Source organism: Schistocerca gregaria, chromosome X (genome assembly GCF_023897955.1).
Source record: "Schistocerca gregaria isolate iqSchGreg1 chromosome X, iqSchGreg1.2, whole genome shotgun sequence".
NCBI classification, from domain to species: domain Eukaryota; kingdom Metazoa; phylum Arthropoda; class Insecta; order Orthoptera; family Acrididae; genus Schistocerca; species Schistocerca gregaria.
The window spans coordinates 658,633,555-658,656,584 of NC_064931.1; the positions used below are offsets into that span (position 1 = coordinate 658,633,555).

Here is a 23,030-nt window from a genome sequence, read left to right on the forward strand (position 1 = left end):
GATTTAAAGAAGATTCTTAGACAAAATCCAAACCATTATCCAGAGTTTACACAATTTAAAGCGTGAATAATTTCTCTCACCCAAAACTTAAAACTGGAGCTTTCCTTTTGCTGTTTTCTATTGCCACGCCAGCCTGGTCAACGAGTGACTGAACAGCAGGTTTCGACCCGCTTAGTTATTCTGCGTAGTACCAGAATTTACTCAGGTGTCGTCAAGATCTTTATGCTTCACGCATCGATCTTTTCATAGACTCTCGAATTTCTACTATATTTTGTCTGTTGACATTTCTACGTTTCTTTTTGAACCGAGGGAACAACAGTCTGTGCTTCCTCGGCACTTTCCGAATTTTGTTATTAAGCCACGATCCTTAATCCACGTACTCGGCACTGACTTCTTACATTTACAGTCAGCTTAAACTCTGCCCATAATTTTTCTACGTGAATCGTATTGGAACTAAAAGATGTCCATTCACTGTCGAAGTAGGATCCTAATAACTGCTTATCTGCTCTTTTCAGCGTAAACACTGCCCTAGACTTCTTAATGGATTTATCAAGTTTAGTAACCATCGTCGCTATGATGACATCATAATCACTAACTCCTGTTCGTATACTGACACTGTCGATACGCTCAGGCATGTTTGTAGCTACAAGGTCTAAAATATTTCCACTCCGTGTGCGTTGTTGAATTAGCTGCTCAAGACAGCTTTTAGAAAACGTTTTCAGAACTGCTTCACAAGACTCTGAGTCCCAATGTATATTCGCTAGGTCAATGTCGCATCCAACTAATACTGCATGGTCGGGGTACATCCGCGCTACTGGGCACAGACTTTCCATGAACTATTCTACAACTGTTGTGATGGGATCGGGTACCAGGTGAAAGCATCAGCTGATTAACTTGAGTTCCCCAAGTGCAGTCACTCGAGTCAGGTAAATTAACAGTCAGATTCAATGTAGAGGTCGACAGATGATACTTGTATCGACTGCAATGAACACTACCTCTCCTATGGCTTCTAATCTGTCTTTTTGGTATATGTTCCACGCCTCATTAAATATTTCAGACCTCTCTACTTCGGGTTTCTTCCAGCTCTCGGTCCTCAGAACAATATGAGCGTGACAACTTTCCTGGAGGGAGTAAATCCACAAAATTCGTTACGAATGCTCCTGTAATTTACTGTGAAATTTTTTGCAGACAAAGTGTCTTTACTTTGCACGCGATCATATTTCACTCTGTTCATATTTATCAGAAGACCTTAAACTATCGGATAACCTAAAAAAGAGAAAAAGAGCCATGTGCACACCACAATTAATCTGCTACATGAGTAGCTCCTTCCTGTATATAGTGCACCCCTGACCTATCAAGGGGAGCGCTACAGCTCTCTACCCCGTAACACAGGTACAGATATCAGCAGCCAAGACAGTGACAAAACCGACGTAGACTTTGGTTGAGACCCTCCATTCAGTTCTAAACCAAAAGACTCCCTTTAGTTATGGCATGATATTGAAAATTGTGGGTTCTGCTTACACTCCGCGAGTGGGGCCAGCAGCCTTCCCTACTTTCGCTAACCCACTGTATCAACTGTGGGTGGCCTCAGAACCCAAGCGACAGGCCGAGCTGATGCTGACAAGACACAACTTGAAGATGGCTGCATTCAGCACCTTAGAAAGCACCCGACAGGGCTTGTTCCATATCATAGATGATGCTCCCCGGAAGACACACTGGCCGCCTATCGGACTTATTTTCAGTCCAAGACGCTGTTTCCCAAAGGAGCTACATAACGGGGCTAACATTGGAGCTCCCGATAACTAGCAACCCGCTTTCCTCGGTTGCCTGCGCGAAACCTGCTGAAGGAGTGGACACTTGTCCTCTAATAGGGTGAATAGGCGAGGACAGACGTCCAGCCCCACGTTGACTCTCCGCCTCTGGCGACGCGAACGCTTTGCAACCCGCCATTCACACTGCAGTGAGCGCGGATCCTGTGCATTGAGTAAGCTGTAGCGTGTCTAGGTAGCAAAGCCGTTGGAGAAACAAGCGACACCTGAGGCGTACCATCCGACGCGTCAGATTCTCGCCACCACTGCACTCTCAGGCAGAAACCTGCAGACGGCTGATACCAACCAACACTGCTCGCGAGCTGCGGCCAGCTCCCTCTACGTCTCCACACAGCAAGCACAAACCCTATCCGTCTTACTACTACTAATTTAAGAATTAAACAATGAAAGGACACAGAAAGAGCTTAATATATAACTTGCTACCTTCATAGTGTGTCACAAACCAAGGCTAGCAGCTGATTGAGCTGTCTCCAGCGGGCACTAGCTGAGCAAAATAAACGACAACTGCACTACAGACTGCATAAATCTGCACTATACAGCGAAATGAATTATCCTACAAGCTACAGATTCCCATATTTCTTGTGGTCTTTCATAAAGAAGCACCTAGAAAACATGGTAAGATGTCAATGTAACTTCGCACACGTGCACACCACACAAAAATAATTATACCTGAAATTCTCTGTGACAGGTACAATGGCTATAAAGGTGCATTAGCGATGTTAGTGGTTAGTATTGCTACAATTCCTGGTAGGGTATATAACAGGTGCGAATAGCATCAGATGTTGAGTGATCACTGTGAAAGACACTAAGATGCCGCGCACTCTTGTGAGACAGCGTTATCTGTACCTGATATAGTTTTACAGTGGTCTCATTGTGGACCTCAATTTGGACACCTGGTGGGATCGTGCAACATACACATCTGTGGGTCATTCCAGTGTGACAGTGGCTCTCTATTAGACTACATGGTAACGTGAGGGCAGGCACATTTGTCAAGGTTTCGATCGACTACCACCACAAGAGAGAGTCGCTGCACTGCGCACCAAGCACATCGTTAGCCCCTCCAGATCTGCAGGTACCATACAGTATCGGATAATGAATTCCCTGCAACCTTTTGTCATCCTGCACCATTGGTTGGAGACTAGCAACAGCTGGACAGGCGAACTATTGTACCATGTGCATGCAGCCATTAAGACTACAACACAGACAGGTGTATTTGAAGTGGTACCTTGACCGGGAAGCATGCGCTTCTTACGGTGGCTTCGTACTGCGTTCAGCGATGCATCGCAATTCTGCACTACCCCGGTGACCATCATCGGCGAGTATGACGGCGACCTGGTTAAATGTACCATTCTTCGAATGTTTGGGAGAGGTACAACAGAGTTACTCCTCGCGTCGTTGTGTGGGGAGCCATCGAGTACGACTTCAGTTCACAGCAGCCAGTGACTGAGGGAATTATGATGACACAGCGGTACGTCATGGACATCTGCGTCCTTATGTGTTAGCTCTCATGCGACATTTTTCGATTGGACGATGTTCATCCGCACGTAGCACGTGTAGCTGTTAACTGTGTGCGCGATGTGAGGTACTGCTGTGGCCAACAAGATCCGCATATCTGTCGCCGGTATAACGTATGTGAGATCAGCTCGGGAGACAACTTCGACCCAGCGCCAATCTCCAAAATATCAAGAACCAGTTATAACATCTGTGGGCCGGCTTGTCTCAGGGAAGAATACAGTGGCTTGATGATATCTTCCCAACCGAATGAGTGCATGCATCCAGTTCAGAGGGCTACAGCATCACACTAATATTCGTGCTCATACTGTTAAGGTCTTTGTAAATTTGACTCGACATTGTAATCACTAACATTACATAACTTACCCTCTCAACCCGTTAAGTTTCATTTCGTTTCCTCCTCCCGTTCTAGGAGCCTCACTTCTTTTGTGAGGCAGTGCATTAAGGCATTCTGTCATCATAATTTCATAATTACTGATACACATTCCATATCAGAAAAGCTACCCACTACTTTATAAGAAATCAGATTATCACATCATCCTGCATGGACGACAACAGAAGGAAATAAATATGGAGATATTCGCTTTACGTCATCTCAGTGGTTCAGAGCATAGACCCGTGTAACCAGTCCGGCAAGTAAGAGACACTGCGGCGGAAACTCAGTCGATGACTACACTTGGCTATTTCAGGGAGTAACTACATCCAGGAGTTTGCAGTTATCACAATCGCGAAATAAACCACACTAATCATATAGATGAAATGTGTTCGCAATTGTGAATACGAGCATCCATCAGCTGTATGTACAATGGAATGGCAGCAATGAAAATTTGTGCTGCATCCGGACTCGAACCCGGACCAGCCACTTTACGCGAGCGCTCACCTTAACTGATTTGGCGATCTGTGCACGATTCACGGCCAGGCCCAAACTCCCATACGTCATCGTTCCTCTGCCACAACCTGTACTCGTATACACGTGATGTAAGTCCCGTATAAGGAAGGATTTTTTTTTCTTAAATTAAGGTCACTGCCTTGTATCGGCAGATATCTACGATATTTCAGCTCCTGTGTTGTTAAGAAGAACAATGCAATGTTCCTTCGAACGTGCATGCATTGTTCTTCTTAACAACACAGGCACTGCAATATCGTATACACACTTATCAAAGTTCACATCCCAGTTGGTTCTACAAGTTGCTACGTAATCTGTCGAATCATTGCTGATTTGCACTGAGTGATTTAAAGAAACAGCGAAAAACCAAATAAAAAACTCTGAAGTGGCTATGTAACTTAGATCAGTCCAAAATCATGGAATTCCTATTTTTAATGGGTACGAGAGTAAAGGTTGTACATTGATTGGGAACCAGACTTCATGAGCAAAGTTCTCGGCCTGTAATGACATTACAGCGTAAGCTGCCAAGGCGTAGCCTGATGCAGTGTTTTGTTCATTCATCATATTACGGTTATGTCCCATGGATTAAGAGACACCTCTCAGAGGCGATATTTTAGGTTTCTAGTTATAAATGACGAAAGCCAATTTATTCTAGGTGGAATATAATCCCAAGTGTCTTACCACTCCCCTCTGACATATATCTACGTCTATATATACATGATTACTTTGCAATTCACAATTAAGTGCCAGGCAGAGGGTTCATCAAACCACATTTAAGCTACTTCTCTGCCGTTCCACTCTGGAACAGCGGAAAAACGGACACTTAAATCTTTCCATGCAAGTTCTGATTTCTCTTATTTTATTATAATGATCATTTCTCCCTCTGCAGGTGGGCGCCAACAAAATATTTACACGTTCTGAGAAAAAATTTGGTGATCGAAATTTCATGAAAGGGTCCTGCCACAGCGACAAACGGTTTTGCTTTAATGACTGCCACTCCTGTTCGTGTACCATACGCTTGGCACTCTCTCCCCTATGTCGCTATAATACAAAACGAGCTGCCCTACTTTGAACTTTTTCGAGGCCTTCCGTCAATCCAGTCTGATGTGGATCCCACACGGCACAGTAATATTCCAGAAGAGGGAGGACAAGCGTAGTGTAAGCAGACTCTTTAGTAAACCTACTAAATTTTCTGAGTCTTCTGCCAATAAACCGCAGTCTTTCGTTCGCTTTCCCCATGAAATTATCTATGCGACAGTTCAAATTTAACTTATTCGTAGTTGTAATACCGAAATACTTTGCTTAGTTTACAGCCCTTAGTTACGTGTGATTTATCGAGTAACTAAAATCAGCGGTTTATTTTTAGTGCTCATGTGGATGACTTCACACTTTTCGTGATTTAGAGTCAATTGCCACTTTTTGCACCATACAGTTATCTTTCCTAAATCATTTTAATATCCGTTTTGATCATCTGATGCCATTACATGACGTAAATGACATCATTATCTGCAAACAATCTACGAGGACTGCCCTGATTGTCTCCTAAATCATTTATACAGATCAAGAACAGCAGAGGGCCTATAAGGGTTCCTTGGGGAACGCCAGATATTAGTTCTGTTTTACTCTATCACTTTCCGTCAGTTTTTGTGTACTGTGACCTTTCTGACAGGAAATTACGAGTCCAGTCACACAACCGAGACGATATTCCACTTAATTAGATGTCGCTTGTGAGGAACGGTGTCAGAAGCCTTCTGGAAATCTAAAAATATGGAATTTATTTGACGTCCCGAGTCGGTAGCAATCATTACTTCGTGAGAATAGAGATCCTTGTGTTTCACAGGAACGGAACGTTTACTTCGTCTTCTTTTATGAAGGAATTCTGGAAAAGGCGTGTTTAGTAACTCTGCATTAGTGGCGCTGTTATCAGTAACATCAATATTGTTATCGCGCAGTGAAGGCATTGATTGTGTCTAATCACTGGTGTACTTTACATACGACCAGAATCTCTTTCTCCCAGATTTCGAGAGAAAGTTTCGTTGTGGATGCTATTAAAAGCGTGTCGCATTGAAATTCGCGAAAAATTTCAAGTTTTTGTATAACTTCTCCAACCTTGCGGAATTTGCGTTCTTTCAAATTTGGCATGGTTTTTTCGTTGCTTCTACAATAGTGTTCTGACATGTTTTGTGTACCGTGGGATAACAGTACCGTCTCTTATTAATTTATTTAGTACATATTTCTCAACTGCCGTCGATAGTACTCTGAATCTAAACCACATCTGGTCTACGTTTACATAGTCAGATTGGAAAGAGCGGACACAGTCTTAGAAAGGTGCCAAACGAATACTTATCTGGTTTTTTAAACATATGAATTTTGCGTTTGCATTTGTTTATAGTGGGTTTGGATGTTATGGTATTCAGTCTACCTACAGCAACATTATGGTCATTAATCACCGTATCTCTCATGATACTACTTATTTGGTCTGGAGTATTTGTGTCTAAGAGGTCAAGTAAGTTTTTGCAACCATTTACACTTTAAGCGGGCTCCTGAACTAGTTGTTCAAAATAATTTTCGGAGAAGGCAGCAGTACGATTTCGACCGACGTTTTATGCTTACTACGAACTTTAAACATGTATTTCCACCAACATGAAGAGGGCAGATTGAAGTCATCACCAACTATAATTGTATGAGTGAGGTACCTGTTTGAAATGACACTCAAGTTTTCTCTGAACTGTTCAGCAACTGTATCGAATGAACCGGGAGTCGGTAAAAGGAATTGATTATCAATTTACTACCTGTACTATTTCACAGGAACTATCTTCTTCAGTTTCACTATCAGGTAAACTACTTCTGAGAGCAATAAACTCTCCACCACCAAGCATATTTAACCATCCTTTCTGAACACAGTTAGATCCTTTGCAAAACTTTCCTTTGAACGTATTTCCGTCTTTAGCCAGCTTTCCATACCTATAATGATTTGACAGTCAGTGCCTACTATTATAGGGTTTGGAGCCCTGTTCTCCCCCAACACAGCTACGACAGTTCAAAACCACAAAATTAATAGTTCCTATGTCTGCACTCCTATGTCCGTCTTGAACCCTTTGAAAGTGAAGCCCTTTCTGCACTTTCCCGAGTCCCTCTAATCTCAAAAAAACATCCAGTCCCCTCGGCACAGCCTCTGTTACCCATGTAGCCGCTAACTGCGTGTAATGGAGTCCTCACCTATTTAGCGGAACCCGGAAACCCAAGTCGAGGAGTCTGCAACCTACACGTTCGCAGAATAGTCTGAGTCTCTGCTTCAGACCCTCCACTCGGCCCTACATCAAAAGACCACAATCTGTTCTGCCGATTATACTATAGATGGTGAGCTCCACCTTCATCTTGCAAAGAAAACTGGCAGTCTTTACTACTTCAGCATGGCACCCAAAACAGGAGAGGATCTCTTCTGATTCAAAGCGACACACATCATTGGTACCAACATGAGCCACCACCAGCAGTTGGCGGCACCGTGTGCTCTTTGTGGCATCCGGAAGCATCCATTCCACCATTCCACATTTGGAATGACTCCTCTCAGTATGCACACAGAATCCACACTGGATTTATTCCCCTCCTTCGCAGCCATATCCCTAAGGAGACCTTGCAGGCCTTGCAGGCCGAGGGTCTCCACCTGATACGGGCCGAGCGACTTCATCTGCCTCACAGACTTCGTCGGCCACACATAGCGTCTGAAACCTGTCCGTCAGACGAACCGAGGAGGTTCTCTCATTGGTCCCGCGGTAGGTCTTTCGCTGCCGGTCACATCTCGGAACAACCTCCCACTCAACCATGGGTGAGAGATAAACGTCAGTGCGGGCAGTACCCCTAGCGGCCGCAGCAGTGGACCGACCGGCGGGACACATGCGGCGTGCTGGACTTCCCTTGCGCCACCCGGCGTGGCCCCCCACAGTGATTGCCAATTAGCAACAGCCTCAGACTGCGTGACTGAAGCCAACACTACGTGGAGCTGTGAGCGATGGATCACCAACTTGTCTTGCATCTAAATGCAGCAATCACACTTCCTCTCCATAGCAAAGACGGTCTGATAAATACACAGACACACACGAAATATAAGAGATGAAGCTAAAGAACACCGACGAAATGTAAAATAAGTCGCTTTTTTTGAGAACCTGTGTCAACTCAGATTATTCTTAAATATTATTTGCAAACTAACGGTGTTCTCGCAAATATCTGTAGCAGGGACGCAGGTCTTCTCTTACTTACGATGTAGTCGACACTCTAAGACAATAAAAAACGACACACCACGAAGGTATTATTCTAATGGGACGGGATTCGATAGATGTAATATACATGTAAAGACAAACAAATGATTATAATTCCAGAAAAATTGTATGATTTAGTAAAGAGAAAGGGCTTCACAAATTGAGCAGGTCAATAACGCGTTTGTCAACCTCTGGCCCTAATGCAAGCTATTGTTCGGCTTGGTATTGATTGACAGAGTAGTTGGGTGTCCTCCTGAAGCACACCGTGCCAAATTCTGTCCAATTGTCGCCATAGATCTTCAGAATCCCCAACTGGTTGGAGGGCCCTGTTGGTTGAAATGGTTCAAATGGCTCTGAGCACTATGGGAATTAACTTCTGAGGTCATCAGTCCCCGAGAACTCAGAACTACTTAAACCTAACTAACCTAAGCACATCACACACATCCATGCCCGAGGCACGATTCGAACCTGCGACCGTAGCGGCCGCGCGGTTCCAGACTGAAGCGCCTAGAACCGCTCGGCCACCCGGCCTGTGGAGGGCCCTGTCCCAATGCTCCATTTGTTCCCAATTGGGAAGATATCAAATGACCTTGCTGGCCAAGGTAACGTTTGGCAATCACGAAAACAAGCAGTAGAAAATCTCACCGTTTGCGGGCAGGCATCGTCTTGCTGAAATGCATGGCTTGCCATGAAGGGCAACAAAACGCCGACGTACCGCAGTTCTGTAAGGGTGCCGCGGACGACAACCAAATGGTTCCTGCTGTTTACAGACATGTCACCTTAAAAAAATGGTTCAAATGGCTCTGAGCACTATGGGACTCAACTGCTGTGGTCATTAGTCCCCTAGAACTTAGAACTACTTAAATCTAACTAACCTAGGGACATCACACGCGTCCATGCCCGAGGCAGGATTCGAACCTGCGACCGTAGCAGTCGCACGGTTCCGGACTGCGCGCCTAGAACCGCGAGACCACCGCTGCGGGCATGTCACCTCAGTCTATCGCCGCATGGTGTGTGACAGGTTGAAATGCCACCGGTGTCTGGGGCGTCTCCAGACACGTCTTTGGCCTACGATATCATTGACTGGAGGAGAATTGTCTTCAGTGAAGACCTCCGACAACCAGCGAAGACGTACCTGGAGTCGCACAGTACAGCGGTTGGATACCAACCTCACTGACGACCGCCATGCTGCCTAACAATCAGGAGTGTTCGAGTCTACACAATGGTATTTTTCAAACTTTCGTCTCACACCTGCTGATGCCTATGGTCGCATGTTTTGAGTTTAAATGACAGCATTATTTCACAATTTTCATCGCATAATCACTATATGTCAGCACTATGTACATATATACTAGTAAGTGTAAACGTTGAGCTCTCGTGCTGAATCTAAGAAAAGTTATCTCTGCATGGATGTGCCATGCGAATGAGACATTTTTTTCTGCATTTTATAATTCAGTTCTGTCCTCTGTGTGAACTGCATGACATGAACGCAGATTAGCGGTAAATGATGACTAGTTTCTTAGTATTCGCCTCTTTAGTGAAACATTATCCTCCGCCGATGTGTACACCAAAGATACACTATGTGATCAAAAGTATCCGGACACCTACAAAACACGTTTTTCATATTAGGTGCATTGTGCTGCCACCTACTGCTAGGGACTTCATATCAGCCACCTCAGTAGTCATTAGACATCGTGGGAGAACAGAATCGGGCGCTCCGCGGAACTCAGGAACTCCTAACGTGGTCAGATGATTGGGTGTCACTTGTGTCATACGTCTCTACGCGAGATTTCCACACTCTTAAACATCCCTAGTTTCACTGTTTCCGATGTGATAGTGAAGGGACACGTACAGCACAAAAGGGTACAGGCCGACCTCGTCTATTGACCGACAGAGACCACGGACAGCTGAAGAGGGTCGTAATGTGTAATAGGCACACATCTATCCAGACCATCACACAAGAATTCCAAACTGCATCAATATCCACTGCAAGTGCTATGAGAGTTAGGCGGGAGGTGAGAAAACTTGTATTTCAGGTTCGAGCGGCTGCTCATAAGCCACACATCACGATGGTAAATGCGAAACGACGCCTCGCTTAGTGTGTGTGAAGTGACGAATCGCCGTACACAATGTGGCGATTCGATAGCAGGGTATGGGTATGGCGAATGCCCGGTGAACTTCATCTGCCAGCGTGTGTAGTGCCATCAGTAAAATTCGTAGGTGGTGGTGTTATGGTGCGTTCATGTTTTTCACGTAGGGGGCTTGCACCCCTTGTTATTTTGCGTGGCACTATCACAGCACAGGCCTACATTGATGTTTTAAGCACCTTATTGCTTCCCACTTTTGGAAGAGCAATTTGGGAATGGCAATTGCATCTTTCACCACGATCGAGCACTTGTTCATAATGCACAGCCTGTGGTGGAGTGTTACATGACAATAACATCCCTGTAATGGACTGGCCTGCGCAGAATCCTGATCTGAAACCTATAGAACACCTGGGATGTTTCGGAACCCCGGGGTCGTACCAGGGTTACCGAACGATATCGATACCTCTCCTGAGTGTAGCACTACATGAAGAATGGGCTGCCATTCCGCAAGAAACCTTCCAGCACCTGATTGAACGTATGCCTGTAACAGTGGAAGCTGTCATCAAGGCTAAGGGTGGGTCAACACCATATTGAATTCCAGCATTACCAATGGAGGGCGCCACGAATGTGTAATTTTCAGCCAGGTGTCCTGTTACTTCTGATTACATAGCGTATCTTCAGAAATACGAGGCACAAGCCGTCTAATTACACCATCTAGCTGTCGACAACTACCTGGTATTCGCATCGTTAACGCTGGGAAGGGGCTTCGTAACATGTAAACAGACCAGTGCATGAAGGGTTGCGATGGAGGTTCAAATGGCTCTGAGCACTATGGGACGTAACACCCGAGGTCATCAATCCCCTAGAACTTAGAACTACTTAAACCTAACTAACCTAAAGACATCACACACATCCATGCCTGAGGCAGAATTCGAACCTGCGACCGTAGTGGTCGCGCGGATCCACACTGCAGCGCCTCAAACCACGCGGCAACAACGGCCAGCTGCGATGGAGAGGGAAGGCTCCGGCGCAAATGTTATTCATGACTGTTGTCGGAACAAATATGTCGAAAATGCGCACAAATAGATCTCGGGATGCAATATGAAACACGTATTACCAAATGGCAAACAGAAAATATCACATTACCATTATTGTCAAGAAAAATAACGAAAACTATGTCTGTTTAAAGTAGTAACTTACAATTTATCGCCTATCTTAATTTGAAAAATTCTAAATTATTGAAAAGTGAAAAAAATGTCATCTAAGAGCTCAAGCAGCACAGAAAGGAAATATAGACTGGTGTCGTTTATGCCCACAAAACTTAAAGACCGCCTCTGAGGCTCTATTCCACGACGCTTGGATGTAATCACATGTGGAAGATAGTCTGAAGAAACTGTAGGAGAACTGGAGGAGGAAGGTACAGTATTTTAATTTAGGGTGACTACTGCATTACTTTAAAAGAATTTTCTTGAATATTAGCAAGATACTTTCAATAATAGATGATATTATCGAAAGATGCTGTGCAATCAACACTATATTTGAGACTGAAATGTAACCTCGAAGGAAAATCGAAATGCTACATACTTGGGTAGTGCCAGACTGACAACTTTTTCACCTGCAGACTGACTCAGAATCGAAGTAAAATTCCTACTTAGAACTCCTTGGACTTTTCATATCTAATTACCTATTTCACCAAACGTCCTTGACATGTTGTTTACACGTTCTGTTTTTTTTTTTTGCATTGCCCCTATAGAAGGTCCTTCAATTGTTAATTTCAATAATCATGGATGCTGCAAACCACTATACACTAAAAAGTATCTTTTCCGCAAGGATTCCTGTGGACTTCATTACTCACCTTTTGTTTACAACATTTTGATTTCGAAACTTATCTGTGCCATTAATTTTATCGTCCATCTGTGGTACCATATTTTAGATTCGTCCCTGATTTCCTCGAATTTCATATTTGACTTCTATACAGCACGATGAAATTCTATAATTTTTTTAGAAAATTTTGTTTCAGTATTTAATTCCATCGATATGTTCCTGGCGTCTTGTAACTTTAAACTTTTCTTTCTTATTGCACTGTCTTTCAATATGTTCAACAAGTAACTTCCCTTTTTCCTTTACTTCATCACTTTCGCTTGGCTTTAAACAGCTCTGCCTTCCGCAAACACAATGTTTTTTGGTTGTTTCCTCCTTTTTTAGTTATACTTGTCAACAGAAGATTCTAACTGTAGCAAGATGATTTATCAGCCACATATTTCTATTACTTTTACCTTGACTAAAATTCTGTTCTAATTAGTCTATCCAAGGCCATTCTCTCAAGTCTTTCTCACTTTTGTTCATTGCTTCTTTGATACAAAAGATAACTTATAGAGGCAATAAGCTGCAGTTCTTCCTCAAGCCTTTCTTAACATGGACTTATTTTATTTTAATTTTTCCCATTTCGAAGTTTTACTGATTCTTGAATGACTTGCAGTCGATACATACTATTATTTTCCTGTATTTATACTTGATTCCAATTTCAGTCATGTTATTCCAGTTTACTCTAAAAAAAAGTGTGTGAAATTTTATGGGACTTAACTGCTAAGGTCATCAGTCCCTAAGCTTACACACTACTTAACCTAAATTATCCTAAGGACAAACACACACACCCACGCCCGAGGGAGGACTCGAACCTCCGCCAGGACCAGCCCAGTTTATTCTCTCCAAGTGATTTTTCTAGGTCCAGTAATGTTATGAAGACATTCTTGTTTTCGTTACTGTTCTCTGCAAGATCATAGTTGCTTTTCTGATACCTTTACTTCTTTTGATGTCAAACAAATAATCGTACACTGTGTATTCAAATTTTGTTTCTGCTGTTATCCGTATTATTACAGTCAAGAATTTAGAAGCGTGAAATGTCTAATCTACGCTTGTCCTCTTCACTAATGTAATGACAATGGTTCTTTGGTAATATATTGTCGGCATCCAGTTTCATGGTCATTGGACCATTGGACGCCGACCCAAATAATCCTGAAAGTCCAGTACCGTCCACTTACTTCAGTAGCCACAGAGTTGTGTCATCGACTCCTGTTCACTGAGATAAAATCTTTCGGTGCTCTATCAAATTCTGATCACATTACTGGGTTATTTATTTCTTGTGATCAAATGACTCACTTTCTCTTTCGCAAAAAGGGTACAATTTTTCTGCATTACTCATGCTTTCGCAGAACCGCTGTAATCTGTCTCCCCATCTTCATGTACTTGACAGTTTGTAAGCTGACACGTTTATTTATGCTATGACCATATCATTTTCACTTTCTGTACATATTTCTCTCTCATCAGTTTTGACTTTTTTCGCCATACGTCTTTTTATTTAATTTTTAAGCAGTGTACACTATACTGAAGGCTTTTTGTCTCATACTTTGAATTCCCGTACATCCTTCTTCCACCGCTGGAAAGCTTCATATATTCTAAAATTGCAACCATGGGATATTCACGATGAAAAATTGTAAAGGATCTGTGAATTTGTGAGCTCAAGGTTGAAACTAGTTGCTGAATAGCTTCCATAAAAAATTTCTAGTAGTATTTGGTGGTTATTTACAACAAGATGCCATGTATTCTTTTCTTTAGATTCAGCCTTTTCTGCATATGACTGTCTCTCTATCCTTATCTCTTTTTTTCTTTATTACATGCTGTTATGCTTCTACTTAATCAGCTTCAGAGGTTTTAATGAGGCCGTTTCATCACTTCTTATCACACTGTCTTATTTTTAAATATCTTACTTTCTAATATGCCTCTTCCTTTTCTTTACTCTTTGAAATCTGAATCTGTTATAAATAATTGGTATTACAGGCAATAGTTGTGTCTGACATCACATAGATAACGTAGGGTATTCAATTAATCTGGTGGATGATGGTGTGTGAATTCTGTAAAAAGGAGTGGCTTGGAAGAACTCAGAGTTATCAATTCTGCCACGGGCTTCATTTGATTTATAGATTTCATTCTCCACGCTCACATAATAGATGTGATGAGGACTCCAGTGCATGTGTAACCGCCGTAGAAGGAGGTGGGAAGAATGTTGGAGGAAGGGGGTGGGGGAGATACACTGGGGAAATCGACCAGGAACTGACACGTCTCCCGCCAACAAGAGAGGACAAGACAAAAGGTCCACCAAAAATGTGAAAATTTGATTCACACACAAAGTCGAAGTCTTTCAAGTAAAAATGTGGTTGAACATTTTCCCCTTCTAGAGAATGTCTCCTAGAAACTATGAGAGAACTAGAGTGTGTGAAACATGCAGTCCTGCGATCCTAGTCTCTACGTACTTGTACCATGATAAAGTTTCATATTGATTGCGATAACAGAAACTCTTTTAAAATGTATGATTATTGTCTGTTAGTGATTATTCTTATACATCTTAATCAACCAAAGTAATTACTTCTGACTCCAGGTGTATTAAATTATTGAATTCCATTTTTATCAATCAAAATTGACCTTTTTAGATAAATAACTTCGTTGTTAATGAAAAAATTAAAGTAAGATAATTACTCTTCAGTAATTACGGTTTGCCGCATTTATTAAGATTGAAAATCACAATTACACCTCTGTTTGCTTTGCAGTCCAGTGTATTTGGTTTCTAACCTTGATTTTAAAAATATTGAGCCCAACTGATTTCCACGCGTTTCTCCTACTCTCTTCTTTGATGAAAAAAGAGGATACAACTGATTAAAACCTCCTGCAAAATTAAAAAAAAAAACTGTTTTCTCTCTCACTTCTTTTCTCCCAATCAAATTGTCTGGCATTTCTCATCTTTTTCCCTGGAGCAGCCGTCTTAGAGCACAAGACGCTAATATTTACCACTTATTTCACACATTTTAACGATTTCTTATACATTACCTCTATTTTATCAAGTGCTCGTGAAGTCGACATGTAATTTGTATCATGGTGTTTGGAATTAACATTGTTTCAGCTTTCTAGTTATGTTGTATATAAAAACACAATCGATTGCCCAATTCCCTATTTGTCGACACCCGTCACGCTTTTCGCTGATTTTATTATCATATGGTCGCCTAACATCTTCCCGTTTCCCTATATAAATTCCTACTAAATCTGACGTTATCGCTAAGAAAATTTTTAAGGCGATGCTGTATGTCTATTTAACACCAAACACTTTAGGCTCTGCTATACTTTTCTATGATTAGTAGTAGTTCTATAACGATGTATGCTATCTTGACGTTATTCCAGCACCATCAAGGTACTTGCTGATTCTTTCACAATTGAAAAAATGATTTTAGAATAATAACATCCGTTTTATCTTTCGCGTACACTAAACACTGTGATAGAAACTATTTTTTCTTATTCATCTACTGAACAACTAGGGTCACGTATTACCGCTGGGTGCCAGGCCGTATAACGACCGAGAGTCAGGTAGGTATCACACCGCTATCTGCGGCGTCTCCAGACATGACTTTGGCCTGGAATCTCTTGATTGAAGTTGAACTGTTTTCAGTGATGAGTCCCACATCGAAATGAGTCCTGATGACCAGCGAAGACGTGTTTGGAGATTCCACAGACAGAGATGAGATACCAGTCTGACTATTGACCGCCATACAGGCCCACAACCAAGAGTGATGGACCTGCTCAACTTGTGAAGCTCTTTCTGTTGAAAAAAATCATCAAATTTTTGTAAAACTGTAATCATTTATTTGACCTCAAATGTATATCACATCTACTGTTTTCAGTCTCGTTTAGATAATACCTCCTTCATGTGTCGTTCTATTTGATTTAAAGTGTATTCACAGAGATACAGATATGCATAATTTTAAGTCCCTGCCATACAGGCTGCCCTTCTTGACAGGAGTGTTATGTGGAAATAGCATCCACTTGCCACATCCTAGTGCTTTACAGGGGAGCCTACACGTTACGGAGAAGAAATGGTTTTCCAACCTCCAACATGTAGGCTGCCCAGCACAACAGCCATGTTGTATTGGAGCAGTATCACCCTGCTTTCTCAACATATTATGCATGGCAGCCTACATGTCATGGGGAAAAAATGTTTCCAAGGCCGTGGCATTTAGGTTGTGCCGCACAAGAGGTCTAGTACCAGACAGTTCCACCGACCTCCTTTTCAGGGGCTACACATGTGGAGGGGCATACCTGTAAAAAGGTTGGCGAGGATAAAGAGGAAGATGCACAGAGAAAAGGATAGAAGGGGCAGGAGGGAATGGGTAAAGAGAGAGGGGAGAGGGGCAGATGTAAATACAGAGAGGCATGGGATTAGGAGATGGACAGAAATAAGTGTCACTGGATGTCCTCCTGAGGGACACCGTGCCAAATTCTGTCCAATTGGCGTGTTAGATTGTCAAAATCACTAGCTGGTGGAAGGTCCTGCCCATAATACTCCAAACGTACTCAATTGGGGAGAGGGGTAGAGATCTGTCTAGCTGGGCAAGCTAGGATTTGGGAAACACGAAGAGAAAAAGTAGAAACTTTCGTCGTGTACCGGCTGGTACTATTTCGTTGAAATTTAGGCCCAGAATGGCGTTCCATGTAGGACAACAAGACGTGGTGAAGAATATCGTCGACGTACGGCTGTGCTATAAGGGTGCCACGGATGATAACAAAAGGGGTCCTGCTATGAAGGGCAATGGCACCCCAGATCATCACTGCAGGTTTCTGGGCCGTGTGGCGGGCGACAATCAGGTTGGTATCCACAGCTGTCCAAGGGGTCTCCAGAAAGGTTCTTGGGATGGAATGTCATTGAATGGAATAGAATTATCTTCAGTGATGAGCCCCTCTTCGAACTGGGCCCCAACAAGCAGTGAAGACGTGTCTGTAGATAGCCAGTACAGAGACGGGATACAGCCTGACAACTGGGAGTGATGGTTCAGGACGCCATTTCTTTTCTTAGCAAAACCATTTCGATCTTCATCCACAGCAACCTTACAGCACAGCAGTACATCTACGATATTCTACATCTCGATTTGCTACCCTTCATGGCGAGCAGTTATGGGCTTAAATTTGAGCAATATAATATCTGCAACCACATGATGATAGTTTCTACTGCTTGTCTTCATGCTTGTGAAACTCTACGTTGGTCAGCAATATCGCCGGATCTCTTCCAAACTAAAATTTATGCCCAACTGGGAACGTATGGAGCATCATGGCCAGGGCCTTACAACTAACTCAGTACTGACGATTTAACACGCCAATCAGACAGAATTTGACACGATATCCCTCAGGAAGACATCTAACATCTTGTTCAATCAATTTCAAGCCGATAACTACTTACATCATAGCCAGAAGTAGACCAGTGCTTTATTAAGTTGCTCAGTTTGTGGAGATCTTTCTCTTGAGTAAATCGTCCTTTTTTTCCTGAAATTGTAATCTTTCTTTTTTCTTTTTTTGTCTGTACATGTACGTCACTGTACCAGTTTCAGTCCCATTCAGATTATTCATTGATGATGCGTCTGTATACTTTTTTTCCATTTCTCTTAGTGTGTATTCACAAAGACAGAAATATCCTTCTCTTTAACCCCCTGCCATATAGGCTGCCAGCACAACAGCATGTTTTGTTGGAGTAGTATCGGGTTGCTTTGTCAGTCTGCTTTGCACGAAAGCCTACACATCATGTCATTTTGGTTGTGCTGCATGAGAGGCAAATTGTGGGTGTAGTAGCAGCCTGCCTCGTCGACCTTCTTTGCACGAGCTATATGTGCGGATGGACATGCCCAGGGAAGAATAAGGAGGACATAAGATAGTGAGATGTGGGAAGGAGGGGAAGGACAGGGAGTGAGGGTGCAAAAGGGGATGGGCAAGGAGAGAGGGGACAGGAGGAAATAATAACCTCAGGTGGAAGGAGGGGACGGACAGACGCAGGTGTGAGATTCTGATGAACAAATATGGAGGCGAGGAGGTGATGGGCAGAGAGAGAGAGACGAGAGGAGGAGATGGGTTTAGAAATGTGTGCAGTATACACTTTCGAAAAGAAAACACAACGCACCAGGAAGGAATTTTGTGAATGGAGTGGAAATTGGTAGATGTGCTGCTACATGTACACACAAGAAAGCGACTAAGTTTCATTAAAAGAAATTGGTGATTTATTCAACAGAAAGAGCTTCTTAAATTGAGCAAGGCAATGATGCATTGATGTCACTTTGGTCCTTACGAAAATAGTTATTTGGCTTGGCATTGCTGGATGTCTTCCTGAGGGATATCTCGCCAAATTCTATCCAATTGGCTCTTTAGATTGTCAAAATCCTGAGCTGGTTAGGGTCCTGCCAATAATGCTCCAAACGTTCTCAGTTGGGGGACATAAGGCGACCTTGCTGTTCAAGGTAGGGTCTAGCAAGCATGAAAACAAGCCGTAGAAAGTCTCGTCGTGTGCAGGAGGGTAGTATCTTGTTGAAATGCATGCCCAGCCTGACTTGCCAAGAAGGGCAACTAAACGGGGAATGGAATATCATCGACGTACCGTATGCTATAAAGGGTGCTACGGATGATAACCATGACGTCCAACTATGAAATGAAATGACACCCACGACTCTCACCCGTGGCTGTCAGACCGTATCATGGGTGCCAGTCAGGTCCTGCTGCTATCTGGGGTGTCTACAGACACGTCGTCACACGTCAACGCGGCTCAGTTCCAAGTGGGATTCATTAATGAAGGCAATTCTTCTCCAGTCACCGAGATTCCAAGCCGAAGAAGTGTCTAGATGTGCCTCGGAGAGTGGTGAGATACCAACCTGACTGTCGCTCCCCGTAGAGCCCGACTTCTAGGAGTGATGGTCTGAGTTGCGATTTCTTTTCTTTGGTTGTAATTCATGGCACCCTTGGAACACAGAGGTACGTGCGCCTCGCTGGGTTGACCTACATGGAAAACTGTCCTGCACTTACATTTCAGCAAGATAAAGCCAGCCTGAACACGATGAGTGTTTCTAATACTTGTCTTCATGCTTGTAAAACACTACCTTAGCCAGGAACTTGTCGGATCTCTCCCTAGCTGGGAACATTTGGAGCATTTTGGGCAGGGCCCTCCAACCAGCTCGGAATTTTTACGATGTCACGAGCCACTTCAACAGAATTTGGCACGACGTCTCTCGCGGACATCAACCACTCTATAAACAATGCCAAGCCGAAAAATTGGTTGCATAAAGGCAAGGGGTGGTACAACACGTTCTTGACTTGGTCTATTTGTAAAGCTCTTTCTATTCAATAAATCATCAAATTTTTCTCAGATTGGAATCATTGGTTTGTCTGTACACGTACGCAACATGTACCGATTTCCATCCCATTCGGATAATCTTTCATTGAGGGACTTTTTTTGTCTTTGAGTGTATGTAATATAGATGTACGCTGACGAAGGCACGGGGAAAATGCTAGTACTACTTACTCATTTTTTTCACTAGGTCTGACTCTCTCTCCCTCTCTCTCTCTCTCTCTCTCTCTCTCTCTCTCTCTCTCTCTCTCTCTCTCTCTCTCTCTTGATCTTTTTTCCATTTGACAGTGAGCGTCGCTTTTTTCTTCGTCCAAAATTCGTTCGTTCTTAGTGAGTGAGCTCCTTTGCGCTTCTCCGTTGCGAGTGGTCTGTTTCTTGTTTTAAATCATTCTTCTCGATTTATTCTGTTTATTGGTATGTTAGCTGAAAACGTCTGCTGGCTTGATCTACCATATCTGAAGGTTTTCATTTGTGTTCGTAGATTAGGGCATTCCGGTTTTTGGTTTTGCATCGAAAAAGGCCAAAATCTTTCTAGTCAGCTCCTTTTTTTTCATTCATAGGAGGTGCGAAAAACTTTAATTTAAACCTGTTTCCTGCTTGTATTGAATATCAGGTAACTATAGTCTGTCTTTTTTTGTATTTTCCTCAGCCAAACATGTTTACGTAATTTTTTCAACATCTTCATTGGTTTTTATATATAGTGTATTTAACGTATGCCCATTTGCTCTTCTGGTATCATTTTCGAACTGAATCTTCTTCATACAAGAGTTTCTGTTACACTGCATTATAGTACACTGCTCTTTTTGCACTTAACCTAAAAAGTTTTCTGTAAGTCATAAAAACTACGAAATATGTCTACATTAGTTAGGTGAAACATGATTGTTTAGGAATCAAAACGAAATTCATCTAAAAAATCCGATTAATACTTAATCTTATCTACAGTATAAATAAAATTAATCTAACAACTGATGTAAAATGATTAAAAATGTTTACAAAACAACAAACCAAGACAGATGAGGGGGGAAAAGGGGGGATGGGAGGAAGAAGCAAAGTGGGAGAGCTGATTGAGGGAGAGGACACATAACGGAGGGGTGTGGCAGAGCGAACGCGAGGAGGAGTGGGGAAGGTAGAGGAGGGTAAAGTAAAAGGACTCAGGGAGAGAATGGAATCAAAATGAGGTAGGACTCCATCAAGGTACCCACATACAACTACATTACTTTTCATTTGTATATTCTTTATCTATAATAATTAAACACATAAAATTAGCAATAGTTAACAGAAGAAATAATATTCATAACATAAAGTTATTTACGAAAAAATACATTCCTTTGACTGCTTAATTTTTCATAGACTGTATGATAGCGACGTTTCTCGGCCGGAGCCGTAACTATCGAAAAAATACATTCCTTTGACTGCTTAATTTTTCATAGACTGTATGATAGCGACGTTTCTCGGCCGGAGCCTGAACTATAGCTGGGTAATCAGAAGATGTCACAATGGAGCCGTGACTCATCACTACATGTATGAAGCTACTTCAAGTCGTCAAGACTCCTATAGGGGCGATGCCTGGTGCCACAACCTAGGTGTATCTGAAAACAGCTGAAATAAGAGAAAGAAACCCATACACTGTAGTGCAGGGGAGGTGCAGCTGTAGGAAAACGAGGGGAATATCATATTTTGACTGTTCCCAGCATCAAAATTAAGATGTGGGAAGCAGAGAGAACAAGGAGAAGTAAGAAAATGAAGAAGTGTTGGGAAGAAAGTAAGTGTACTGGACAAGCCACTTGTGATCTTAAATGGTAGAACCAAAACGAATAACAATATTTTATGTACGTTTTTAGCACCTTTATTAATAATTCGTTTACATTTATTGCTTTATATTAGGACCCAAATGACAGTGATTAATGTCTTTATTCAAACGCACAAGTATATTCTAAGATACAGATACAGTAAAATGTGACGACTGTCAGTTATTGAACAGTGGACTTACATTGTTTTAAAATTTTATTACGAAGCAAAAAACACAATACGAATGTTGCTCGAAGAACACACAATAAGTAATAACGAGCTGCATTTACGTCTATAGAAAGTGTCTCTGTGGGGAAATTCACAGCTATAGCATTCGACTAAGTCTGCGGTGGGACACCAAGGTATCTCCTGTGTAACATTTTTTGCGGTAATACACGAGGGCTTAAACGTGTGCAGCGGTCTGCGCTCGTCAACGCGAAATAGACAGCCTCCCAGCTGCGCTTTTCAATGCGCGCTGAAAACTAAAGCTTCCATCAATACATGTCACTCCCATAGAGAGCGATTGTTTCGTGGTAATTCAATATTATGCCCTCCACGTCACTACCAGACTATTAATTTTCAATACGTATTTGGCTTTTCGATGTAGGCGGCTAAATTCACTGAGTCTATAATTTCCACTCGCTGGTATAGAGCTGACATCTACTAAGACTTTGTGTTAACGTACATCGTTTTACTTTCCTTTCTCTGAACATTTACTGCAGTGTGCAGTACTCTGGCAACGTTTGCTAGGCATATAAATTTAGCAGCCTCAGCTTCTGCGTATTCAGTTGACTATCTTTCCACTGCACAGTATATTTGGATTCTTATTCTCTCTCATTTAAACTTAAATTGTTCCCTGACATACCCCCTTCCTACAATTCTCTTCAGCATATACGATGGGATAATTCTGCAGACGCATGTAACACAATATTCAAAAATGGTTCAAATGGCTTTGAGCACTATGGGACTCAACTGCTGTGGTCATTAGTCCCCTAGAACTTAGAACTACTTAAACCTAAGTAACCTAGGGACATCACACACATCCATGCCCGAGGCAGGATTCGAACCTGCGACCGTAGCAGTCGCACGGTTCCGGACTGCGCGCCTAGAACCGCGAGAGTAACACAATATTCGTTTCACTCGGATTGTATACAGGGTGTTACAAAAACTAACGGCCAAACTTACAGGAAACATTCCTCACACACAAATAAAGAAAAGATGTTATGTGGACATGTGTCCGGAAACGCTTAATTTCCAGGTTAGAGCTCATTTTATTTTCACCAGTATGTACTGTACTTCCTCGATTCACCGCCAGTTGCCCCAATTGAAGGAAGGTAATGTTGACTTCGGTGCTGGTGTTGACATGCTACTCATTGCTGTACCGTACTAGCATCAAGCACATCAGTACGAGCATCAACAGGTTAACGTTTATCACGAACGTGGTTTCGCAGTCAGTGCAATGTTTACAGA

General features: G+C 42.5%; 1 protein-coding gene across 1 annotated transcript in view; it reads left to right on the forward strand.

Annotated features, from left to right (window-relative positions):
- The window catches only part of LOC126298260 (protein artichoke-like), a 409,594-nt gene that overhangs the window by 90,280 nt on the left and 296,284 nt on the right, over positions 1–23,030 (forward strand). The gene's annotated exons all lie outside the window — the stretch shown is intronic.